At 40.8% G+C, this 12,275-nt stretch overlaps 1 long non-coding RNA gene across 1 annotated transcript; it reads left to right on the top strand.

Annotated features, from left to right (window-relative positions):
• Positions 1-8,267: 8,267 nt before the first annotated feature.
• LOC148424862 (uncharacterized) lies at positions 8,268-11,979 on the top strand. Its single transcript, XR_015865476.1, has 3 exons — positions 8,268-8,507; positions 8,963-9,066; positions 11,707-11,979. It is a non-coding gene; the product is annotated as an uncharacterized LOC148424862 (long non-coding RNA).
• The last annotated feature ends 296 nt before the right edge of the window (positions 11,980-12,275 follow it).

Consider the following 12,275-nt stretch of genomic DNA (forward strand, 5'->3'; position numbering starts at 1 on the left):
TCCAAGAGTCCACGCTGACTTACGTCAACGGTTGCCATTACGCGACGTTGGCATTGCTGGTCAAATAAAAATGAGCTTTGTTCTTGGCACTGAACTTGATTCCACCAGCATGTTGTACAGTGTTTTGTTATGAAAGCCTTCAAACATAATTGTGTCAGGCAGGGTCAGGGTCAAGTGTTGGTGGGGAAATAAGAGCTGTTCTCATACTTAGAACCACATGATCCTAATCAACTTCTATACATCAATGTCTTGAGTCTTTGTTAGTAGGTGCTGAAGCTTGGAGAGACAGAAACAAGCTTTTGATTTTGGATGTTTTCATTTCTCTAGGCTGAGCTGCCCGTAGACAGTTGCTACACAAAAAAAGATGGATCCAGTAGGAACCTTTGGGCATAAAAGGACAGTGATGCCTTGTCATAAGTGAAAAATAGGTCACTAACACCTCCAGTTGGCGCTATCTCATAAAGCATAGTTTGCATTAAGAAGTGCTGTCCTTAAAGACTGGTCAAGCCGTTATAGGATAGACAATCCATTGAACGATTTAAGCCGTATCTTGGATTGATTCCAAGGTTAAGTGCTAATCCCATATCCATCAACACTTGAATCCCGGTACAAATGACCCACGCTATGTCTTTATTGGAAGGACCACTTACCGAGCTTGATAAGTATCATCCAGCAGCCATTACCCTATGCTCAGAAAAATGATCTATGCGAGCCATTTCGTGTTAAAGAAAAGACTGAGAGTCGTGATCTATTGGTGCTCCGCGGTGTGCCAAATTCATTCCTGAAATGACTGGTGCGTACCTCAGGGACACCCGTGAGATGGTGACATTGCGGCTTCGAATGTCGTCATAAAATGAGATCTTGACGTGTCTACTGCCAAGACAGCCATCAAAGTGACCCGTATGGAGTCCGCGGCGCTTTGCTGCCACCGAGCTAGATGCGACATGGGACGACGCGACATTAAACGCGCCATCGCACGCAATAGGTTTGACGTTTGCGTGAAGTTCAGAGGATTGTCCGTTTCTGAAGCACTACCAAAAATAATCACCAAAGCCTTTCTCTCAAAGATGATGTCATCTTAATGATTGTAATGCTTGCTGTAATTATGTTGAAATCGTTTCCATCTGTCCATCAAGTGAGTCACAGGGGGTGGAAGTGTGATGTAAGTTGCACAAATTGAGTTGTCTCTCTGAGTTTGAAAGGAAATAAATCCATCTTGTTTCTATACCACTTATCCAGAACAGGCTCACATGGAACTGGAGCTACAGGCCACCTGGAAACTCCACTAGGATGATTTGACTTTGTACCCAGATTTTTTTTTTTTTTACTGCAAAAATCAAAGCAAACTGCAGAAAATGAAAAAAAAAATCTCTATACCAACAAACCTCTAAAAAGAATACACATTCATTGGAATGGGACTTTTAAAACAGGTGGATTAGGATAAAAGATTAAAATTGTAGCCCGTATACTTTTCATATTATTATAAATTCTTTTGGATTGTTCTGAGTAAAATTACATTTTTGTTGGCTCTACCTGAACATGTTCAACATGTTTTGAAAAGGAAAACTTCTTAGACTATTACCACAAACTGTATGCAAATACATTACATACTATTGAAAGGTGAGTTTCAAATCCCATAGAAACTGGAGTACCGGTCAAAGGTTTGTAACCGACTTTAAATCAGAAATGATCAGGAGATCGAGAACTTCAAGCTGAAATGCACAGCCGAGAAATGAAAGTCATTTCAGTTCATAAAGCATCATCCACTTTACGCAGTAAAGTGGATTTACTTTCATTATAGTCAGTTTTGCCAATAAATCGGAAGTGTGTTTTTAATAGTGAAAGAGACAAGACAACATTGACAACATTGCCTTACTTAAATTAAAAAAAAAAATCATGCGAATCTTCAGGATTTCATTTTACACATGTGCTACTTATTGAAAACTAAAAAGACTACAGTAAAATTATTTTTTTGCTCATTTCTAAAATAAAAGCATCTTACTTTACATATTTAACTACCATACTAATGATGTAATGGCAAAACTAAAATTTCATAATGGACATTGTTTATAAATAGCAGCAAATAGTGGAAGAGTGGTTAGCACGTCAATCGTCGGGTTCGAATTCAGTTTGCTCTGGCCTTCCTGTGTGGAGTTTGCATGTTCTCCCCATGCCCGTGTGGGGTTCCTCTTTGCACTCAGGATTCCTCATACATTCCAAAAACATGCATGCTTATCGGACACTCTAATTTGTCCTTAGTAGTGATTTTTAGTATGATTGGTTGTTTAACTCTGTGTGCCTACTAAAGTGTGTTAGAAATTGTTCATCTTCCTGTATTTTTGAGTTACCTATTTTATGTGGCTTATGCGACATAAGAAACACGTGAGAGGCATCACTGGTGCCCAGGCATATTTCTGTTCTAGCTTCCTATCACAAATAGGATAATGACTATAAAAACCTTCCTTCCTAAAAGAACAAAATTAAAAGCAGCAACTCCTGCTAGTGTTTGAAACAAATCAACAAATAGGATCAAACACACAGCTGTTACAGTGGTAATAAAACACGTCTTCAGAAAGAACACTGTGACTTCATAATAATGTCGCAGTAAATAATGTACAGTGAAGATTTTTGCTCATTTTCTCTCACAATGCATTGTAGTTAGAAGAGAATTGACTTATGATGAAATTCCTGAATTGTGTGAATATCGTTGCGCCTTGCAGCAGGGCCCATTTTGAAACGCCTGGCTGCAAACTACAAGGTGACAAAAAGCAATCTTTCACATATTGGGTGGTGTTGATTTTTCATTTGAGGTAATAAAGGACCTGGCTTTAATGTGGCCAATGAATGAGTTTGACGGGAACCTCCATTTGTCCGATCCATTTAGAACAGCGCCTTTCATCAGCGCAGGGCCATTTTGCTGCCTGTCCCATTTAAAAAAAAAAAAAATCTTTAACCCCAAAATGGCAACTCTTCTCCATTAAGATAAATCAAAGCCGATCATCAGATATGCCACAAGGAAGCAGAATCCTGGCCACCCGAGCCATTTGGACCGAGCGCTTTTTATGCTTTTAAGGAAAGCACGAGGAACAGCGTGAACGGAAAGTCTTTAAGTCGGTCTGGGTTTGTGCCAAGCCTCGCCTAACCTCCGTTCTTCTTGTTTGGGAGTTAGCGAGTTTCCCTCTTCCTCTGACATCACTCTCCAGGATCCACACAACGATAACATGGCCCCGATTGCATGACATTAGCGTTTCCTTGAATGCACACGGGAGTGTTGTGTTTAAAAAGCCCTCCCGACGACAAGCTTGCTGCACTTTTCCAGCAAGCAGCAGCAGCAGCACAGCTGGTGTCCATGGGAGAGACTCAACGGATACGTGCAGACGCAAATTCCAGACTGTGTTATGCAGCGAGGAAATACGTATTCCTGGGCAGGAGTCTCTTACTGTGCTCGTCTTAAGGCATGAGATAAGCGGGCTTGACAGCTGAAAAAAGACAGCCAAAGTCTGTTTACGTGTGTATACGCTGACACTCTGTTTTTAGAAATTGCTTTTCATTTCACATCGCAATAACAAATTACAAACCGAGTGTTGTTCTATGACCTCAAATATAAAGTCAATTTACACCTCAGCAAAAATGATGTGGCGTAATTTGTAAATATGAAGTCAAAACAAAACGCACACACCCAAAGAGTACAGAAAAAAATGCACCTTGTGTGATTTTTTTTTTTTTTTATGTCGGTAACGCAAGCCATATGTGAGCAGGACCGTGGAAACAGGTGATGATAGCATTACGCCGGGATTGCAAACAGATGGAGGAGGGCTTGAACTTACTCTAGTGTCACTGTCGGGGTCATTAATAAAGATTTTCCCCTCTGATGAAATGATTTCGCCACACTTAACGTGACGGGATAGGTAAACAAAGGAGAGGTGAGAATCGCTTGAACTGGCTGAAGAACTTGTTTCATTGGGTTTAATGGTCCCCACCGCTGTTGCGCACAGGCGGCCGGCCGTTCTACCTCGTTGGCATGGAATGAGTTGAGAGGATTCACTCGGCGCTAAATGGAAGGATTTGGGCTGTCGGCGTAGGTGTGTCGAACCAAGAGTATGACGCAAGGGCTTTGTCACCGTTTTGCAAGCTTTTTTTTTCCCCTCTGGCTTTTGACAAATTGGACACTTGATTTCCCACCTCCTGTTTCGCTGGCCACATAAACACACCGGAGGCGTCTGCTTCACATCAGGTGAGCGCATGTATAGTCGCCTGAGGAATGTCTGCAGCAATCAGACTTGATGAAGCGGTCCCGGAGGCACAAAACAAAGCCACTGTACGTGTTAGAGTGGAAGAGGACACTGTGCAGACGTTTTTGTGAATGGCAGGCGGGCCCACCCATGAGAGATGCTTATTTAGGGAGCAATTACGCTCGGAGGCTCAGAGAGAAGCAGTGACTGGCCTCTTGCCCCAAAAGACACTAGCTCAAATGCTCAAATTGGGCATGCTGAAAAAACAATGACAATACAAAACAAACAGAAACCAAGTCCAATACCACGATGCCTTTTGAGTTGAATTTGTTCTGTGACCACGTTTGAAACCTAAATCACACCTATATAAAATCCGTTATACCAGATGAAATGAATGGAAATTCCATCAATCTGTAATAACCTCAAATAGAACGCAAAAAAGTTGTTTTTTTTCCAGTGAGAAAAAAAATGTGGTTCACAATTATGGTTTGTCATTAGCTTGAGGCTAGCGAAGTAAAGGCGAATCTATGTGCCTGTTTTAAATATAAAGTTAGTAATTCTCTTTATGTTTAGTTCACGAATTTACAATACTTCACTAGAAATGTTATTGAACAGTTTGATGCCTCTTTTTTTCCCCAAATTAAAATCTCCAATTTTAACAGTTTTATTTTAATTGAAGAAAAAGCTTTTCATTCAAATAATTGTTTTTTTTTAATCCTGTGCAAAATGTTTATGCAACATGTTACATGTGACACAATGATGTTACTCATTTTCAATCAAATTTAATGTAAACCTAGCATTCCTTGCTTGTGCATAACCTGCTTAAAAGCCACATTTAAGTAGTTAGTAGCAATTGTAAACACCTCGCAAACGCCACCCGGGATTGTGTCACTTGTGCAAAACCTTGATTTTACGATTAGCTAAATTTAAAAAACAAAGATTTTTAAAACAACAAATAAATCTATTAATTAGATTGATTTCCTAGCCCTTTCCTACTCATTGAGCTTTTGCATATGTAATGAGTGGGACAATGCACAAGCAGATCCAAAAGCTACCACCAGCCCCGAGTTTGCCGTTCAAACAGCCCAGATTGATATGGTGTGCTTGGGATGTAATAACTTCAGTCCATTGGTAAGTACGCTGCGGATCGGTTGCTAGACAAAAGGGTAAGCATTACTGATAGTATTATATTACAATATTAATATCCGCGGTCTGTAATAACTGACGGTCGTGTTGGCGGATATCGGAAATGATATTTTCCAGGCTGTCCCCGAAGCCACCGCAAGAGCGCACAGCTGGCTGATCCTTGTGTCACACACAGGTGTAAACACACGGGACATGAGCACAGCTTCAAGCGGCCACCCCAAATGGGGCCTCCCATTCGGCCATTTGGAAGAGCGAACTTTCACAATAATGGACACATAAGAAGGCGACACCTCGGCCCAGCGTGGTGCCACGTGACAATGTGACAAATAGTGAGCGACTTACGGAGCCAAATGATTTATTGGCCTCTGGAGCAGACGGCGTCACCCTGGGAGCATTAAAGATGTTCTGTGATTTCACACATTCGGTAACATGTTTATGCAGCTGGATTGTTTTATGGGAGCCATTGAACGAACACGTGATAAGCGAAGCGAAATAACAAGCTCCGGAGTCCTCTCGAGAAATCATCGAGTGACCGAACGTCACATTTTAACATTCATTTATCACTCTTTATATGCCGAAAATGCACAAAGCCTATTCGGTTCCACTTTTTACCTTGCCTGAAGCTGTGGATTAAGAGCTACTATGGCTGAAAATAAAAAAGGCAAAGCTTAGTTATGGTCTGCTCAAGAGGATCAGCTCATTTCCTTGAGTACACAACACAGCGCAGTGAGAGCAGAGCTCGCCTCGAAAGATCAATGTCGACTCTTTTGTGGCATCAGTCATGCAGCCCGATTCCCACAATGGCATGGAGGGGTTCGGCAGAGGGGAGGGACGCACCATTCCAGAGCGCGGGGGACCACCTGACCACCTACTGATCCCTTCAGATTTCACCTTTCCCTGCTGCCGTCATCCTTCTTTTTTCCGGCTCCCGTGGAATGACTTTATACAACGGGGGGAACGCCTTTCGAGAAGGTTTCGAATGAAACAATCCTCGTTCACACTCACCTGCAACAACGAATAAGAATGCTTTAATATGCATACCGGCCAGGAGGCGCTTATTATTAGGCAAATAAAGGCAGTTGCCCGAAGACCCCAGATGTCTCCTGAGAACCCTATCATAAAAAGAGTGTAGTATCTATTTTTTTTTTTTTTTACCCCGGTATAAAGCTAATATAATCAAATGAATTGACATGTTATATACTGTAGCTCAGGCCAGAGACGCAGTCGAGTCTCAAACTGGGTTACAAATACTACTAGAGGTACACAAGCTACCCCTCGTGGCAGTGTGGTATGTGAGTAACATTCCAACGATTTGTCGAAAACTAAAGTGCAGCTCTTTAGGAAATACATTGCGTTAAACACGGATATGGAGTGTCCTGTCACCAGACTTGCCTTGGGTTACCAGTTGACACACTACGCACCTGCATACCTGATGAGTACTTGGCAAGGACTCAGCTGTGTGCATGCATGTCAAAGATTCCAAAAAGCCCCCCCCCCCCCCTCCCCCCAATAATCCCCCCCAACTAGGTTTGTGAGGTACGTGTGCATACTACAACACAGCTTGCCTTTGCATTGCCTTTCATCATTAAGGTGAAGAAAATAAAGTGGCTAACTTGGCTAACATTGAAATCTTTCAAACCTGGTTTGAGGTCTTTTGAGGACAAAAGTTTGAAACTGATTATTTCCACTTGTATTATTTACGATAGAAAAGTGAACCTGTTAGAGCTTGGCCAGCATTGCAGAACGGAATGGGTGAGACCGTGTGAGTAGCTGTAACACAACTCCACTGACTTAAGCATCTCATTGGTCCATTGTTGTTTTGGTTGGGCTTGCACAGCATGTTTAAAGGAAGTTACAGAATATGATGATGGTTTCATTAGACCAAATTTCATTTTTAATTAAGCAGTGCTCATGATTTTTTTTTTTAAATAAATGTTTGTCAAAACTTGTCAAATAAACACTTTTAAACTTGCCTGCAACGCAGCTCAGCCTTAGATTACATTCAATAATCTAAATATTTTTTTCATCTGTGGTAGATTCACAATTTTACAGTTCTTCATTGACCAAACTGTAGCAGCAAATTACAAGTTTATTTTTGTCGGACTACAAAAAAAAAAGACTAGGAAGGAGTCAGAGCTCCTCTGCACCTTCTCAATAAAAAAAGGGAGACTAAAGACAAGATAGCCAAACATAATAAACAGTCAGTCCTTGTGGACCAAGAATGTCGGTGCAGAAGGATCCAGGGGACGATTAGTGATGACACTTGTGATCTATTTACTCTACAACCTCTCAGCCTTGACAAAGTCCAGCATCACTTGATCAAACACACACAGGCCATTTGTTTTGTTAAGTAGGTGCTAAATGCTACAAGGTGATTATCAGAGAAAACTGGTGATTGGTTCCATTTTCTGGTGGGACAAAAATGAATGTGTCTAACCAATTTCTTGGAAATACATTTTGCATCAAACAGAAGACGACACTAAAAAGGAGGTTGCTTGTCTTTTTTTTTTAGGTGGCCACTACAAAATGATAAATGATGCCTTTTCTGAAAATTTAAAAAGTGATGAAAAAGAAAATAGAGTACCCTAAATCAGATGACTTTGCATCTGAAATGTATGTTTAGCCATTTTTAACCAAGTGACCCTTGAATTAAGTGGTGGGAATACACTATTAGAAGTTAAGGGACATTAGTAGTGCATGGGAGTCCAGTGGATAAGACCAGCACTAAAACAAGGCTTCCAAAGAACTTTTTTTTTCTTTTTATTGTGCAAGTGCGTTTATTCAGAATTGCCAGCATTGCTCTTTCTACACATCTCCAAAAGGCTACTTTTTACTCTGTCTGCACGCATTACTGCCATAGTCCGTTGAAGGCTGATCCTGTCACCCACATTTCTCCTGTAGCCGGGCCACCCAGCCTGGATGTGCCTCCAACATGTCATCCCTCTGTGTGGTCCTCAACAAAAGAGAAATACTTGGAGACACAGGGAAGCACAGCCATGCCAAACGAGAGAGAGATGTTTCAAAATATGACATTGACATCTCTGGGAAGGGAGACGTTACGGAGAGCGGACTATGTATAGCAACAAAAATGGGAAGAGGAAAAGAGAAACTAAAGTGGAACCAAGTAAGGTAAGTTTTGCTCACAACTGTAGTACACTTTGTGTTTATGTTGTCAAAAAGTGCTTATTCGTGCTTGAGAAAGTGTGTGAATACTTCGTTTTTTTTTTTTTTTTTATCTTTCAATACACCAAATCTTTTGAATAAAACCACATCTAACAATAGAGATAATGTTTGTACAAATGTATGCTGTTTTTGTCAGAACAACCACTGCTGTTTTAAGGAACAAAAACAAAAAATGGTTGTTGTTGTTGGTTTTTTTTGTTTTTGTTTTATAGATTTGGTGGAATAATTGAGATACAGTAATTGGATTAAGGCCTGTAGTAGGTCAATAACTGATATTGCCTTTGTCTTATGCCACCTTTTCTTCTCTTCTTGACGCATGCGCGGGTGGAGGACTCGCAGATCAAGTACTAAATAGTAACTGGTGATGTCGTCCCAATTAGCATGTTCTGTTTCATTTTCAGAGCAGACAATCCACAGAAGAGATTCATACCTACTGGCGGCAAGCCACAGGAAAAGTTCATGCGCAAACATGAAGTTGTGTGAGTGAAGCTTCATAGTCATATAAGTGAGTTTTGTTGAAAAGACTATACATTTCCAAAAAAGTAGACTGCACTTAAATTTTCTTAAGTTTTGTGCCAGTACATGTCTAGCTCAGCGTGTTTGTGAATTTGGTAGTTGGGCTCTGCTCTGCGACATGTGTATGTGGATGGCTTCGTATTTCATTCATTAATGTGACAATGGCATTGGAAAAGCCATCTGAATTACATACTGTGTCACCCAACGAAATACTCAAGATTCAAGAGTTTTATTGCCAAGTCCATAGTAATGCTACACAATAAAATTCTGTTCACTTCCCCGAGCAGACAAACATTACACACAATAGACATAACAATAAAGTAAATAAAACAAAACGGTAATAGGGCAATAAGGGTAGTGATAATGAAGCACTAATGAAGGAATAGACTCACATTCCTAACATACTATGGAGTAGATGGAGTGAAACAAACTATATACTGCACATATGAAGTTGAGGTACAAAATATTGTGTAATGCAAACTATTGTGTAGTTAGCAGCGTTCCTGCACTGTGCAGGATTTGTAAGGTGCAGTGTGCATGTGGTAAATTGGTGATGAGACGGATCAATGGGTGAGGGATTCGTTCATAATCAGATGGCCTGAAGGTAGAAGCTGTTAGCCAGCCTCGCAGCCTGGCCCTCAGGCTCCTGTAGCATCTGCCTAATTGGAGCAGTTCAACAGTTATAATCATGATCATTTAAAAAAAAAAATACTTTAAGCAAGGTCACGGAGGTCTACTTTTGACAACAACATGACAATCCCCCCTAATTTATATGATGCAATAATGTATTGATTTACAGTAAATAACTCAGTCAAAAAACAATCGATATAATTAGTTCATAAAACTCAGGAATACTTGAATTGCATGTCGTGATTGACAGAAAAATCTTTTGGTTGGGTGGTGAGGTTGTGTCACACGGTTATGGTCTCAAGGCAGTTCTCAAAACATGTACACATCCGCATGCATCATCCACAAAGAGATACGCCTGCGGGAACATGGGCCATTGTATCATGCGCATAGTGTAGCAAATTACCAAAAGAGAGAAAACTCCAACCAGGTACACATTTAGAGTGGACACTGTGCCAGAACTGCGCCTGAGCACCAAAACCATAGTCAGGAAAAAACATTCCAAACACACAAATTATTACTGTTCCTGATTCAAAAGGTTAATCACTCATATGTCTTTTTTGACAGTGACCTTATTTCATAACAAAGGCCTGTTCTAACACAGCAACACTTTGAAACATTATTCCACGTCTTCATTACATCTTGGCAGGATTACTGTAATGCACTTTACTTTGAAGTCAGGACAGTCCACTATCAAAGTCCTATCACTATCAAACTGGCCGCTGTTTGCCTCTTAACTTGAACACTTGAGAGTGCATATTGGAGTTCATTTTAAGATACTGCTTTATTTAAAAATTTCTAAACAGTTTCACCCCACCTTACATCCTCCTTTCTGGACTCCTGGTTGGTGTCTCAGGTCAGCTGACAGGCTACTCATGAAGATACCAATGTCCACCAGTTCTTAAAGGTTTGAAAGATTGTTCTGTCTTTGGTTCCAAATTATAAAGAGAGCCGAAAAGCGCCTTTTTGTTTTAAACGTGCCTTAAATTTTTTGTTCTTGTTTTAGAAACAGCATGAAACTCTCAAGAGACTCTTTAGTGTCCTATTTGTTCTTAACATTGTTCCAGTTTTATGGTTTTTAAATTACATTACGTTCGTTCAATAGTCTCATTATTAGTGGTCTGTTTTTAATTACACTTTGTCTCATCTGTGGTGGTTTTACAGTCTTTATAAACAAAACTGAGTGGGGTTGAGAGAAGAAAAAAAACTTGAATATATGCTATCTAGTTAAACAATTCAAACAATAGGTCACTGATTCCAAGTGTTTTTTTTTCTCCCTTTGGCGCTCACCCCCATTTGATGCCGATAGACATCTGCGGCAGTCCAAGGGAGGCTTTGGGATTTCCAGTGTTAAGATCCTGACATTGACATTAGTTAAATGATTTTTTTTAACAACTATCAGACACAAACTCTAAAATGCATTTTGATAAATCTATGCTAAATCATTGCAGGACACATGTGAGCTGCGTTGGACAAACGCAAATACGGCCGCTCCATTACTTCACGCAATGCAGGTTTCAACCAATGTATATACATGGGAAAGTGGGAATACATGATTGGTGAGCAGCTGGGTGACTTTAAGAAATGTAACCTTGCTGCTCTGGTCTTTAGAGATCTAGTTAATGACCATTCATCTGAAGCGAACACAAGTGAACACACATGAACACAATAAGTAGCCATAAGCTCTCCTGAGAATCCTCTTTTTATTTTTCTGGGAGAACTCTCATTGACAAATAAGTTATCCATATGTTAGCGAGCAACGCACTACAAATGCTTGGCCTGCGAGAAACAACAACGCGTTCCCCATCATTTGTTGTGAAAACAGTTCCTCTGGTGGCCTCCCTGCCCCCAGACTGCATTCCCCCCACTGTAAATCATAATGAAATGGCTTGCAGGTGTCAGGATTAAAGAATACTCTCACAGGACTGTGGGACACAGACACAATCCCAGCTGCTTCTCTACTTTTGCCAGGTCTTTATTGCCATTTTGTTTGTTTTTTCAGACTGATAGCATCTTGAGGTACCACTGCCGGCTCCGCTCAAATGGATGGCGAAGGCAGTACATGGAACCATGCCACAATATAAAAACCGTCCAAATACCTCGCTCCATCCATTCCAGGCACCAGCAGGCGTACAAGATTCAAGTTAATATTTCACTGCATGTGAGAACCAGAATTTCTGTCCTCGCCAGACTTCTGGAACCAATAAACACCGGTCACAGAGCAAAACTGTATTGTCTTCAAGTGGTTATGCTTCCTTATCTCGAGACTGGCATCAATAAGCACATTAAAATATCATTAGAACCCACCAAAGCATTCCAGAAGTGACACGAATGACAACAAGACGTCCGCAGCGACGCGTTAAAAAAACAAAACAAAAAAAAAACCTAACCCGGAATGAACTGTCGTTTTCTTCACAGTGTGTTTGTGCCGTCTTTAGAATGAGCATTACAGATAGTGACAGAGAGGTAAGCCTCTATTGATCATATGGGAGCTGTCACCGTGGAAACACGCATACGTACTCATCTGTAATGAGGCAAATCCCCACCGATGAAACAGCCATCGCGCGGCTC

The sequence above is a fragment of the Hippichthys cyanospilos genome, chromosome 4 (genome assembly GCF_059441005.1).
Source record: "Hippichthys cyanospilos isolate Australia breed blue-spotted pipefish chromosome 4, RoL_Hcya_1.0, whole genome shotgun sequence".
NCBI classification, from domain to species: Eukaryota; Metazoa; Chordata; class Actinopteri; order Syngnathiformes; family Syngnathidae; genus Hippichthys; species Hippichthys cyanospilos.